Source organism: Aptenodytes forsteri, unplaced genomic scaffold, assembly GCF_000699145.1.
Source record: "Aptenodytes forsteri isolate BGI_AS27 unplaced genomic scaffold, ASM69914v1 Scaffold53, whole genome shotgun sequence".
Lineage (NCBI taxonomy): Eukaryota > Metazoa > Chordata > Aves > Sphenisciformes > Spheniscidae > Aptenodytes > Aptenodytes forsteri.
In genome coordinates this window covers 12,941,884-12,956,181 of record NW_008795909.1, presented here as the reverse complement: position 1 = coordinate 12,956,181, position 14,298 = coordinate 12,941,884, and the positions used below count along the sequence as shown (strand labels likewise).

Below are 14,298 nucleotides of genomic sequence, written 5' to 3'. Positions count from 1 at the left end.
CCTGTAATTAATTTGCCCATTAAAGCCCTGAAGTGGGCAATCAGATGCTACAGTCACTACACAGGTTTGCGCACAGATCGGTAAACTAGAAACAGAATTATTTAACAAAGACACGGCAAATAGGGAAATGATAAGGTTCTTCACTTTTCTCCAGTGTATATCACATAAGTCTCTTAACAAATGGGCCTTACTGTACTTTTCTGTAGTAAGCACAAATCCTTGTCAACCAAAATAAAGGATATTCCAAGGATTTTCCTAAGCAGAAATGTCTTAATCAAGAACCTCACCAAATTGCTCTGCATTACATAACTGCATTTTCCTTTAGAAACCCTAAAAAAAATCCCCAAAAAAGAAAGAAAAAAAAAATCAAAAGCATTCTAACAGCCCAGAAGGTGTATGTAGCCTTGATTTTCTCATTTCTTGCTGTGTAAGTGCTCAAGCATGCAATTTCATTGTTCTCTTAGCACAATTCAAACAGTTCTCAAATTATGGTCAGGCAAATACTTGTTGGTGGTCTGGAAAAAATCCATAAATCGCTTGATACTAGTTACTATTTGTATACAGTTGTTTCTATAAGCAGCTCTACTGCTAATTGCAGTTAAAAGCTTGGGTACTCATAAAAGCATTTGGAAATAAGGAGGAAAAATAGCTGACTCTCCTCCATTACATGAGGTGGGGACAGGGGGAAGCAGCAGCCACCTTCAAGGACAGCAGCATAAATATTATCATCAAAAAGAGAAAAACATTTGGTGAAACAAGGACCAAAGTGATGACAAAAAGGAAAATCTAAATGACATGGTACCTGTTCGAGGAAATGGAGAAGGAGGGAACTGGCTCTTTGGGGAGTATAATCAAGAAACAGGAAAGTATGCACAATGTAAAAAGGCAGACACGGCCACAGCAGTAGGCATATACACATGGATCCAGGTGGAAACACACAAAAAATGTCAAAATAGGGGAAGAAACAAAGAGCTAGACAGGAAAGCAACTTTTTTCAAGTAGATTTAACAATCCTACTTCACAGCTTCTAATTCCTAGTACCTTTTTTAGTAATACCTTTCTACATAAACACTTGCTAGATTAGTTACCACAAGGTAAGATATGATTCCAAATGGAAAAGGTGTTACTCTTCACACTGTGAAGGGAAGAGGAAGCAGTCACTGTCAGGATGCTCACTGATAGAATCTTTGAGAACTTCTAATATACTATTCAGACTATTGGCACTCAAGAACTTTCAAAAAGGTGTTCGAAGTAAGAGATCTTGTCACAGCTTCCTTAAATTAAAATACAATAACAGAATGGAATAAAACAAATACTTAAGTGGTCTTACAATGATGCTATGGTCAAGTGGAGGTGAGACCATAACGTGAAATTGCAAGCAAAAAGTAGAGCTGGAAAATGAAGTTTTGCAAGTTTTAATGGTGCAGCTTTTTATATAGCAGTGAAGAGCAAGACAATTAGGAATCAGTACTGTAATAATTCAAGAATATAAAGACACTGACTGTAGAATGTAGGGGGTTCAAAATATGATGCATGTAATCTTTGCTGACCTTGATAATTAGCAAAATGAAAAATTATACATTTCACTGAAATGGAAAGAGCAAGTAACATTATTCCTACAAGAAAGCTTAAAAAAAGTCTATGGAAGGGTGGACTAAATTGAATAGACAAATGAAGAAGAATTGTAAAGGGAAAAAAAACAGAAATTAAACTGAACTGGAATGTATCTCTCTAGTTTAAAATATTTATCAATTTCTTTGTCTGACTTAAAATATGCTGGGGGGGCAGAACTTAATTCACTAATGCCAAAGAAAGAATTATCCATCACGTAAATTCTACTCAATACCTTTGTAATAAATGGTATTTTTGTAATAAAATAGTAGACATCTCAATTCATTAAAGCAACAGAATATGTTTGGGTTTAACCATCAGTACTGCAAGAGTTGCACCTTACATTCACTGGTCCCTTCAGTGAGCACTTCCACTAAATCATACCCGTTTCCACATTCTGCTTCAGAAATTCAGTTACAAAGGAATCACTGAGCAGCTCACAGGCAACACAGCATAGAGTACTGGGTGGGGATATTTTGGCGTAAAAAACAGATTTCATCATATATCAAGTTTTTAAAGACCAAAAGAGACACTTTTTTTTTTTAATGTAAGCCTCATATTATTGAAGGGTAATTTGTGAATAAAATAATATAAGAAAATATAGTATACCCATGAAATTTTGTCAGCACTTTTAAACATCGTAAGAGATCAACAAAACCAACCCACTGTTAGTGTTAAGCATTACGGATCCAATTCTGCATTCCTTGTGCAATCTCAAACTCCCAAATTCAAGCCTGGGGTATGGAGATCAAGGAGTTTATTCTTAGTGAAATATTTCAGTTTTCCAGAAAGCTGGTTAACACATTGAAACTTAGAGTCCAGGAGAGGAGATACTAAAAATACTGCTATAGACTTACTTCTACATTTGCCCTTCCGCTCCACCCAGAGAGAGAAAGATGCTATGTAGCACAGAAAGCACACAGAGGTGGCAGCATGGGCATGGAGAACCTTTGCAAGGTTTGCAAGCCATTAGAATGATATTATAATTTCATGCAAAGTAGAGAACTAAGATAAAGAGAGTGCAATCATTTGTTATTACAAAGACAGGTTTCCTGGAATAGAGGCCATTTTTCTGATACTGTTTTCTTCTGCAGCTCTGAAACCATAAGGTGTTCACATTAAGCGGACCCACACAGGCTTGTTTTGGCTGCAAGGTACGCCACTAAGAAGACGAGGTTTGGATTGAAAATATATGATGTGGCAATCTAGAATAATTCTCCATCTACAAGAGAGCTGCAGGAAGTCAGGCAAGTGAGAAATTTTAGATTTACTAATCCAAATTTTAAACATACAAATGTCAGAAAATAAAGAACAAGGGTTTAAAGTTTACATTACCTAGAAATTCATAAAGTTTATTCATAATAAAAAGCTAGATGGAAGTAACTGAAAGGGCATAAATGTTAGTTTAGCATTTTTAAGTTCTACAGTTGGAATAGTCAGAAAGGGTCATATATACTAAGCACTTTTTTCCCTAGTTAATCAGAATATTGGTAAAGTACAAAATAATCAGCAAATCTAATTTATTTTTATTTATATTCTGAATTTTGTAATGCTAAATTTATTCAAAGCAAAGTCTTTGCAATGCCATTTTAAAACTTGGTTTGGGACCAATTTAGATGATCTATTGGATCTTGAAATGCATGTTCTTCCTGCTCTTAAAATGGCTCATTGCTTTTCTATACACTGGAAAAAAGATTTATATTCTACTGGATTTATTTTATTTTTAAGACTTTTTTTACAATATTACAGTAATAGGATCTTGCAGTTTGTAAGCACTGTGCAATATGAGATTCAAAGATGACTTTTTAAGTTAGAAAACAAGAAATAGTAGTAGCAGCAAACTTTCAGACCTCTCTCAATAAACATAAAAGACCTCATCTGAAACTCATTACCACATCTTCTTTATACTTAATCACTTACTTGCTTCATGTCTAAAAGCAATCCCTTAAGTCAAATCACAAAAATCTCTGTTGGGCCTTTAAGCTGCAGCTGAGAAGCTCGTCATAACATTGCAGCGGGAGCTCCAAAAGGGGTTCTCTTCAGTCAGGCATTGCAAGTCTCATTTTCCAACCGTGACTAGGCAGAAGCTTAATGCTTGAAGTCAAAGGGAGGTGAAGGTGATTAGACCCACTGATAAACAGAGCACTGATACCATTCCCTAGTGACTGGGATAACACAGTAGCTTACACATGTGCTGATACAGTTCTGTTCTGCTTGGCTGAACCAGGCAGTTTCTGAGACAATAGCCTTTCTTCCCTACCCATCCAGTCCCCACTCTAAGGGCTGAGCAGACAATTCTCATTCTTCTTCACAAATTTCTTCCCAGACACCCTGTCATCACAGCTCACTAGATTCAACTCAGGAATGGGGATTTTAGGCATTAAAACTTGGGAGCACAAGAAGAAGTGTTGAGAGGATGAGCAGATGGTGCTGAAGTCCAAGTCTGTGAGTGACAACCTGTGTGGAAAGGGGAGCGGAGCTCTGTCCACTCCAGTTTCTCAGACCCCAATCCTGCCCTCACACAATTAAAGAGCACCACATGGCTGAACCTTTCTGCATTTACTTTCACCACTAGCCAGCTCATAACACAACTAATACGTTATTTCTATTCCCTAAACAAAGACACAAATTCAACCTGGAGGGACAAGAGAAGGTCCATGGTGGTTTTCTTTCACACCAAAAAGAAACACACATGGAACCCTGCAGCACAGCCGCAATCTCCATCTTTCCTTTCACTGGTTAGAGTTCAGGCCACTCACACGAAAACCTTTAATTTAGCACAAGGGTTATGACCTGGACTGTGCCACAGAGTACCAGGCACCTAGTATTTCAGAGTTGTCTAGACTGACTCTAAATGCAGAAACAGATTGTTTTCTTGTTAATGTCATAAATAGATTACTCCACAGGCCTTCATGTAAATAGTTGACACCTTCGATCAATTCTTTCAGCTCCATGGTAACACTTTAACACTCATTAATGAGCACTTGTGTTTGAGGTGAATTGCATTCTTCCGTAAGAAGTTGCACATGGACTTAAGATCTGAACATATTTAGATGTAAGTGGTATAACTTCTGCCTAGAACCCCAGTTCTCACAAGAGATTGCTCTTAATATGACTATCTCAGTTTTCATTTAAGAATTCATTTCTAGCCTTGGTAGCTTCAAATAAAAGCTTTAAAGCATGACTGAAGTGCAGCTTCAACTGCACTGAGAAGAATGTTCTAAAAGATTTGAAACAGCCAAAGAATCTTGATCCCAGCAACCCCACTTCACACAAGGACAGTTCAAGCATTGGGAAGGAAAGAGTACGGCATGTCCAACCATAGCCTTAGGTGGCAGATCCTCCATTCCAGTGCCAGTGTCTCCTAGCCCCACTCCTCCCTCTCTGGCAGGTGAGTCGTTCTGGCTGCTCCAGAGCCAAAGAGGCCACCCTCGTTGCTAACACAGAGAGATAAAAGACGGGCTTACACCACATGTTCTCTGTCAGGGACTCTGACACTTCCAGAACAGTCCATGACGTAACCTCCAAGCCACGACAAATCCAATGCCATACTTAGGAGGTTAAACTGTCTTATTTCCCAGCCCTTTCCCAGTGAACCATAGGTCAGCAAATAAATGCTCTACTGTTCTAGCTAGAATTTGAGGTCTACTGAATTACAAGGAAATTCCTTCTTAAAGGAATAAAGGAATTTCACCTTCCTGGTGAAACAGAAATCTTTCTCAAATATGATGAGAAGCAGCTAGTGACCTGGGTTAACTGACATAGCATTTCCCATGTTTCAATCTGGATCACAGAGATTCAAACTAATCTTCTGCAAACCATACATTTTCCTATCCTTTTATAAGATAATACCTTATTTGATGCTCTCTCTTTTTTTCCCCTTTGTGCAGAAATATTTTAGCCATTATATATTATAATTAAAGCCAAGTCCATGTGAGAGCTCAGACTGAAACCTTTAAGATCAGGAAAGGATAATATTTATAACACAGCATGGTTTTCAATCTCTGTCATCCTTTTCTCCTTGCAAGTACAGGGAACAGAATTATCTCTAGTCTTCCTCCCCAGAAGCTATTTTTTGTGGAGCTCAAATTAGATTGTGTCCTGACACCAATGTTGGGAAGAAAAAAAGAAAAAAAAAAAAATCTGCCAAATATATCTCTATTTTCTTACATCTCCTCAACCAGTGGTCAGATATCTTGAGACTGATACAGCAGAGCACTTTAATTCAAAAATCCACCCACACAATGGCCCACGTATTTTGATAGAATAGGTATATCATCCCCCAAACTAACATACACAGCAAGGACCCATTCTGAAATCAGTGCTCTACACGAGTTTTCAGAGAGGCAGAACTCTGAGCCAGTGCCAGTCTAGGAGACTGAATAGGCAACTCATACTGCGTGTGGTCTTAGGTGTACAGATTGATTTTCTATTCATAGTAATGCAATGTGGAGGTTTACAAGAACATCGGTTATGTCAGTCATTTTCTCCTTCCCTAAATTCTTCTTTCTGCCTCCAGTAATCATGAACCAAGACTTTTACATTTCTCATAATGCGAAATAAAACTACCTCAGCCTGAACTGCATGTGACCTTTTACTATATGGTATCTGTTTGGTGCTAAGCTTGTATGACATCATTTCACAAGTCAAATACGAACCTCCAGATGGTGTAAAACCGAAAAGCTGTTAAATCAGTTCCTCATCTCGTGGAAGACAAGAAGCAAAATATACTACGTCATTTATAGCCAGGATGAATTTGTCAATATTGGAAATTATCTCTTCCCTGAAAATGGTACTGTGAAATCACATCTCCCAAAAATAATGAAACAATGAAGTATTCTAAATGGAGCATGCCAGTACACTATGAGAAATGCCTGCCATTTTGTTACTCCTCCTTTTACATCTATGGCATTTTAAATATAATCTGAAAGGAAATTAAATATGGGTCATTTTATAGCATCAGATATATATTTTTATATTTGAAAGGATAATGATTTCTGGTACACAAAACCCCTTTCTTTGGCTTTTCACTCAACACTATGTAATTTTAAGAGTCATTGACTTATTTTTCCCAAGCTTTGGCAGTACATTTACTCGTAAAACTTGGCAATCTGAAGAACACCATCATTTTCCAGAAAAATAAAGCAAAAACAGATCTGATAGCTAACACATAAAGCATTTCAAAGACCTCTGTCCAAGTAAATTGCTTTTTAATTTTGTCTAACTTCTTTTTCCTCAGCAAATACTTATTTCAACTATTTAATACAATAAACTCTGTCACTTGCTCTGGAAATATACAACACACTGCAAACACTTCAGAATTAGGTTATACTTTAGAAAGAAAAGAAAAGTTCATGTAAGTGGCAAAAATTGCCAAATTCAAAGTCGAACTTTTTTCCCTCCCCCCCCCCCCCCCGCCACTCATGACCAGCTCCAGTAGTGACGTCTATTTCTTGAAGTTCCTTACTGTTAACTGTTTAACTTATATGCCATATTATAGATATCATTTATGAAAGTTTTTTTAGTGTTATGGAGCTCCATGAGGAAGTAAAACATGAAAAAGCACTACTGTGTTTCACTGTTAAGAAATATTTATTTTACCATCATAAATAAATACATTTAAAGCAAAGGTTTGGCTGTATTTTTTTTTTAAAATAATTCTGAATTTACTAGTCAAGCACTAAGTGTACTGTAGTACCGCACCTGGGGTAATAGAGAAGGCAAACTGTAATCCATTGTCAATCTCCCTCCCAACCCCACCTCTGTTCCAGCACATACTGCAGTCAATATTTGCCACTGTGTCCAAGAGCCAGTCCTCTCCCTTTTTGTATTATCATTCCCTCCCTTCCTGATGACCACCAACATGCTCCACAGGGCTGTTGACACTTTTCTGTGCTACTATTTGCTCTCTTAGTGTATTATGCAGCCATTGTTTGAGGAACCACTTTGGATAATCAAAAAACAAACTTCTATTAAAGATCTTAGTGCCTGTATATATACATCCATATGTATCTGGGGAAATGTAATATACTAAGTTTTGATTACAAAAATCAGTTTAAACCATGAAAAAAAGAACTGTCACTTCAATTTTCTATACAGAAGTACTGAGTTGTGAGGACAGAGAGCATATCCTCTGCAAATATGAGGACAAGTATAGAAAGGATATCATGTGTCCTTAAAATGTCCTAACTGTACTCTCCAGAGTTAGTAAAAAAAGCCCTATTCTAAAATACAACAGTAAAATTAAAACTATCCCGTCATCATATTTGTCCCTCATTTTTCAGTCTGATGTGATAAACGTGATTTTTTTTCAAAGCAATGGCTCTTCCTGGTAATCCATAGTATAATACATTCATTTCTTTCAAAAACATCTGATCTATGCAAAATTCAAGGCAGAAAAGGCAGGATGTGGCCACGTTTTGAAGCTGCAGACACTTGAATTTTGTACAATTAATATGCTTTACATTCTTCTTCCAAATTGAAACTTTAGTGAGTTTTTCCCTTTGTAGAGGAAAATTCCACTTTCAAGCATTATTTCAACAACATTCCCACTCCTATTACTCTGGGTATTATGGTTGCTCTAGTTTACATTTTAATTCAGCAAATCATGTCATTATAGAGCTGATAGTTAACAGGCTTTGTAGTCTTTAAAGGATAACCTATTTTACTGTCGTCTTTCTGCTGCTTCAGTATTTAAGAACTGACAAAAGGAGAGGGCTTTAAAGCAGCCAAGTACATTGTAGTCGAGGGGAACAGACAGCGAGCAACGTTAGATGGTTTATAAACACAGGACAATGTTGGCTGTTCACAGCAGGAAAACAACCTTGTACCGTCTCATACCATTTCCTTCACAGAATCACTGTCGCAGGCTCTTTCAATCCTTTTGTATGAGGATGGGAGAACCACCTGATGGTGTAATGCATCAAATGCACTTACTCTGCTTTACTTACTCCTTGAAAGATGGCACCTACAGGTTTCATAAAGCTCCCAGCCTCCCTCCCCGACAACTTAGCCAGCTGCCATCTCTACTAATCAATCTTGATTTTTCTTTCTTTTTTTCCACTAGTCCAGATTATGCTGCTCTTTAAAAGAGGAAATTGGCAATACTGACTGGTCAAACTACACTAGAAAAGGTTTTAGCTGAACCAGAGATTGCAGCCAAGATATAAATGGTTCAGGCAGTTTGAAACTCATCCTTGTGGAACATTATATGCCACAAGGAATTCTGATCATGTGTAGCTTATCAATGCAGCCAACTGCCTAACAGCTGTTTTATTCAAATTTATATCTTTGCCTACTCCTACCGCTAAAATTAGGTAGTTTAAAGCAACTAGTCCAAAGTTCAGAATTTAATATTCAATTATTTAGCAACATAATGATAGTGATAAATTCAAAATACTTAAAACCAATTTACAAAACTATCAATCTTGGAAGCTTTTAACTTTTGAAATTTCTGTCTCCAATAACATTCAAATTTTATTATACTGTAACAGATTAATGGAAAGTGAATTAAAAGGCCACAATGTTCTTTTTTAAAGTCATGCCAATGCATTTAACTGCTTCATGAAAAAAATGTGTAGAATTCCATAATAGTATAAGAATCATCAGTACATATCTGTTACCTTTATACATGTTAAAAATAGAATTTTTACATGAACTGTTTTTCTCAGTTTAATTTTTTTAATCATAGGAGTCGTTATTACAAATAGTTGACATAGCAGTGAAAGTGTGATTTTCAAAAAGCACATTTCGGTTTGTAACCTACTCGGAACATTCAAACAAAGGAGGTGCCTGTAGGTAAACCTCTCTCCAACTGAGCTAGAGAGCCTGTGTTATGCTTGCAGGGGTGAGCTGTACCCTTGACCTCTCTCTCAATTTCACATGTTTTGAGTGAGACATCTCTCAGAGGAGAATCTTATGATTCACCTTGTTCTGAGACTGGAACACCTGTTTATGTCACCCACTTGTTTATCAGACATTCCTACATCAGTAGGTCCAGCTGGAATCAGCTTGGCTACAAGCTTATCTTCCAGGATCTACGGCCAGCTCATAAATAGAGTGACATAAAACAGCTTGGGCAATATTTCTCATTTATTCATAAGAACACAGCGAACAGAGAAGAAGGTTAAAACAATAAGCTGAACATATATTGTTTACTTTAAATATAACACAGCATTTTCTTCAAGACATATGCCATTTTGGCTTTTGTGTCTCTCCTGCCCACATTCTTCCAGAGATCAGATTTGCCTTTTCTCTGCAAACCGCTGCATTTTTCTTGAGAGTGAATAAGCTTCTAACTACTTGTAATCTCTCTGATTAAAAATTCACCTCTAAAATTTTCCAAATATAAAAGCTGAGAGTGAAGTCCTCTCTCTCCCAACAAGCCAGGCTCCGTAATCTCCTAGACAACAGTAAACATCAGCTGGTTTGATATCTACTTTGAGTACCAGCAAGTGTTACAGGTCTGCTTAGCTCCATCACTTGTTCTCAATCCAAACCTTTGGTTCTCTAGGCCCTTCTAGAACTCAGAATTTTCTCATTAGCTCTGGCTTTCGAGGCATGTAAGACAAGGCAACCCCCTAGCTTACTCCCCTTGCATATATGAGGCAAGAAGATATTTGCCTGTTATCAGAACAGAGTGCAGTGGTTTACTACGTTAGATGGACAAAAAGGTGATGTGGAATATTTGGCACTCCAGTAGTAATGTTCTGAAGAAAAAAGTTGTCACATAAGTTAAGAGGTCCATTCTGGCTATTTTTGAGAGTTGCCCATAAAGGAAGTTCTTCTCAAGGAAAAAAACTCAATGAAGGTTCAGTTTCAGTTGGCATATTCTCAATATTTATACATTTCAACTAGAGCTGGTAGTATGCTACCAGACTCTCCTACAATCAAGTTTTTAAAAAGATAAAAGGATAAAAAAGGTACTTTTATAAAAAGATAAAAAGGTACCTTGCAGGAAGATTCTGCACTTAAACATGCACTTATTCAGGAGGTCTCTGTCCTCCGTGCAATTACAGACATCAGCCACCCTCTTCAGAAAGGCCTGGTCAGTATATTATTCTTTTGGGGGTTTTTTCCTAGCTTCATAGTCAGTCTTTTTTACCCAGATTTGTGGTAAATCAAATGGGTACCCATTTGCAGATTTGGGGTGTATATTTTCTTGTGGTACAGAGCTGTATCAAAATACCCTGTCCATGCGCTGTTTTTAAAATGAATTTCCCTTTTACAGCATGCAGCTGAGTTTGGGTGATACATAAAAATAATTCATTTGGTAACAGTACACAAATTAAGAATTATTATAAATGCCAAGTGTTTGCCTGGAGGAAAAACAATATGTTGACTATACAATTTACTAACTGTAAAAACAGACTGCACTGACCACACTGTGTACAAAGTTCTCTGTCTTTATCTTAATAAATTAGGCTGAACTATGCAGGCATATCAGAACCATGTAGACCCCAAATGGGAGGCCCCTGGGACAATAAGACCTAGGGTGAGAAACAGAAGTCAACCTTCTGGTCTGCTCTGGCTTTATATAATAATAAAGTGGTACACATATGCCCAGAATACCTTCCCCCACCCCACCCCCACCCCGGAAAAGCCTAAAGCTACATATAGACTCAATGCACGTACACACCTGGCAAAACAGACTTTTACAAAATCCCCTTTCACAGAGGGTAAAGGTCATAGGATACCTGTACTGCTTAGGGGCTTCCAATTTTGCTGTAAGTTGCTGCTCTTAATAGCATCCTATAAACTTACAAAATGACAGCAACCAGAAATGCTGTTTGTTCAGAATTCCAGAACGTCCGTTCATCTAGAGGCAATATACTACATTATTGGTTATAATGGCTTTGACAAAACCTTTCCAAAATAACAAATAATTTCAATTTTTAGCTGACAAACCTTAATTTCAATAAACAACAAAGTTGAGATTTCTAATGGAAATCTTTTCATGAGATTAAGATGCAATATGTATCAGACATGCTCTCTCTTTCATTGGCTGCACCAGTTCACTATTATATCCTCTTTCCATGTCTCTCCCCAGTCCTCTGTGATTACAATGTCCAGTTTAAGGACTAGCAATATTCAAGGGTAGATTCAAAAATAATAACTCTAATTTAGAATTAGATAGATGATACAACCAAACTGAACACACTGGGTCTGAACCACATGGCATAAAGCATCTGTGTAGAGAAACCCTACCTAAAGTCTGTGAAACAAACCCCAGCTGGCTCAGTTCTATCGTAAGTATTAAATCTGAAAATATATATGTGCTAACAGACAAGTTGCAAATTAACTTCAAAAATTAAATTAAAAGTGACATCCTATTTTACATTCTTTGTTCTACCAGGCCAAGGACACAAATTTCATGGAATTCAGAAGTCAGGTCTGCTAAAACAGGAAATAAGAGAAAACTAAGAGACTAGATAATTAAATTACATCTTTCTAGAAACAAAACTAGAAGTTATGTAAGAACAGATTGCCTCAGGAGAGATCTTTACTTCCATACTCAAGAGTTCAACCATACCTTCTAAAATGTTTGATGCAAGTAATAATTAGTGAGTAATATTAAAAGCTTTTTTTTTTTTTATATGGACTGAAAGTTCCATAAATGGACCCTAAAAGGACTACTCTGGCATGTAGTAAGGTACATTCTTGGTACAAGTTTATCTCTGTATCTACTAAACATTAATAAGATTTTTAAAATTATAGAGATCTCCCAGCAAGAACATTCTAAGCTATTCAGGATACAATAGATAGCAATAAATAGTTCTTTAAATAGCAAAGTTTGCATACCGTTCTCAGAGATGATTTTAATGGGAAGTCTGTTTCAAGCAAAGGCACTATGCACTCTATCTACAGCAAAGTCTTTTGCTTCCTGCAAGTGGTAGGTTGATTTAGGGGACAACTTAATAAGTACATGTGTGTCTCAGATCAAGAGTAAAAAATGGTATTAATCCCAGTGTTTGTAAAAATAATTTTTTTTAATATGAGGTTTATTTCTGAACTAAGGGGAAAATCACTGATTAATTCTGACTGATGAGACCCAAAAAGAAATGCTTCTGTAGCAAGTCCATAGTGATCTCAGTGCTATAAAGGATCTAAATAGGCATTCCAAACTCAGCTGATGATGATGATTCTTTTTAGCGGTGTGGTATAACCTTAGTTTTCCAGTTATGGCATCTTGAAGATTAAAACATCTTTCCAGAGCAATGAAAATGCTTAATACATGCAACACATAAAACCTACTTCTTTAACTGAAGGAGGAGCAAGGGTTGAGATTCTGCTTTGGGAGTAAGTAAAACTTGGCATATGAACCTCAGAAGAAAACTTAAGTCCAAGATCAGAAAGCAAAAAAATTTCAGACTCAAAGGTTAGCAGTGAAAACTCTTTTTGATAATAGGTGAAAGAGATAAAAAAGCTAACAATATAAATACATATTTATAGCTACAACTGGCAAGGTTTTAAGAACTCTTGAATTACACAATTAAAAATTGTTTGTCAGCATTGCCTCAATGTGTTATCTGCACAAATCACTGCTTCTCCTGTGAATGGCAGTGTTGACTAGTCTACACCAAAGATAAGCCAGAAAAAGAACAGGATATCACTTAATAGCTCACTTAAGGAAAACAGCTCTGTGCCGAGAATAACAAAAGGACTAACAAAAAGAACCAACGTTCATGTATGACCTGACATTATAAGAGGAAAAAGCTAGGACTGTAATAGCAAACTATTGCTCAAAATTAAGGACTCCGATACAAAACTCAAAGATATACATAGCTGACCTGTGTATCACACAATTACTTGATTTTTGCAAATAATCAACTTGAAAAAAATCAGAAAAGCAACCCTAATATAGCTCAGCTGTAGCAGTGCCTTTGGATGGATCATCAACTGTTTGACTCAGGAACTTGGCAGCTGGTCTAGTCTTGTAAGAGTACAGATATATGCCGTTTTCTCAACTTTTCCCACCAGTGCCTTACCCAGAAACAAGTTAAACAAGTACATACTAATAGCAACATTGTATTTGTTATCTAATGCATGGAACCTTCCAGAGTGCCAAGAATGGTAAATAACTTTTCTGGAAGCTTATACCTATATTATCGATATTAGGAGATGATACCTGAATAGCCATACGTACGTCATGTCAGTTAGTTTGGGACCAGGAGTAGTCTGAAAACATTTCATTTACTAGTACAGCCAAAGCCCTTACTAGTACATAGGACAATTTTACTAGGCTAGTTTGCAGGTGGCTTGAGAACAAGATTAAAAGCATACTGAGAGTCATGTGATAAGTACTTTTTTTCTTAAAATCTCAGATCTGAAATAAATGTTGAAACTCTTATAAAAAAAAAATTCTGGTCTTTATGATAGTGTAGAAAAACCAAGATCTAAAAAACTCAAAACAGAAAGAAAAATATATAAAAATACAATTTAGAGAACATTTAAAATGTTATGATTTTCAGACTCAACAGATGAGTCAAGATTTAAAACGTGAGGGCTCAGTAGTTTTCAGATTTATGGAAACTAATAGCTTTTCAGTGATATTCTGAGCACTTTAGGAAATTGTTCTGTGAAATGCTGTATCATATGTATTAATGTAAGTTATTATTCAGAGATATCTTACAGATAGTAGATGGCCCATCAGCTGAAAATGATGAGGCTTGGTAGTATTGCTAGGGT

The 14,298-nt window shown here is 36.6% G+C and overlaps 1 protein-coding gene across 1 annotated transcript in view; it reads right to left on the bottom strand.

The window, feature by feature from the left end:
- The window catches only part of ERC2 (ELKS/RAB6-interacting/CAST family member 2), a 496,513-nt gene that overhangs the window by 294,032 nt on the left and 188,183 nt on the right, over nt 1–14,298 (bottom strand). The gene's annotated exons all lie outside the window — the stretch shown is intronic.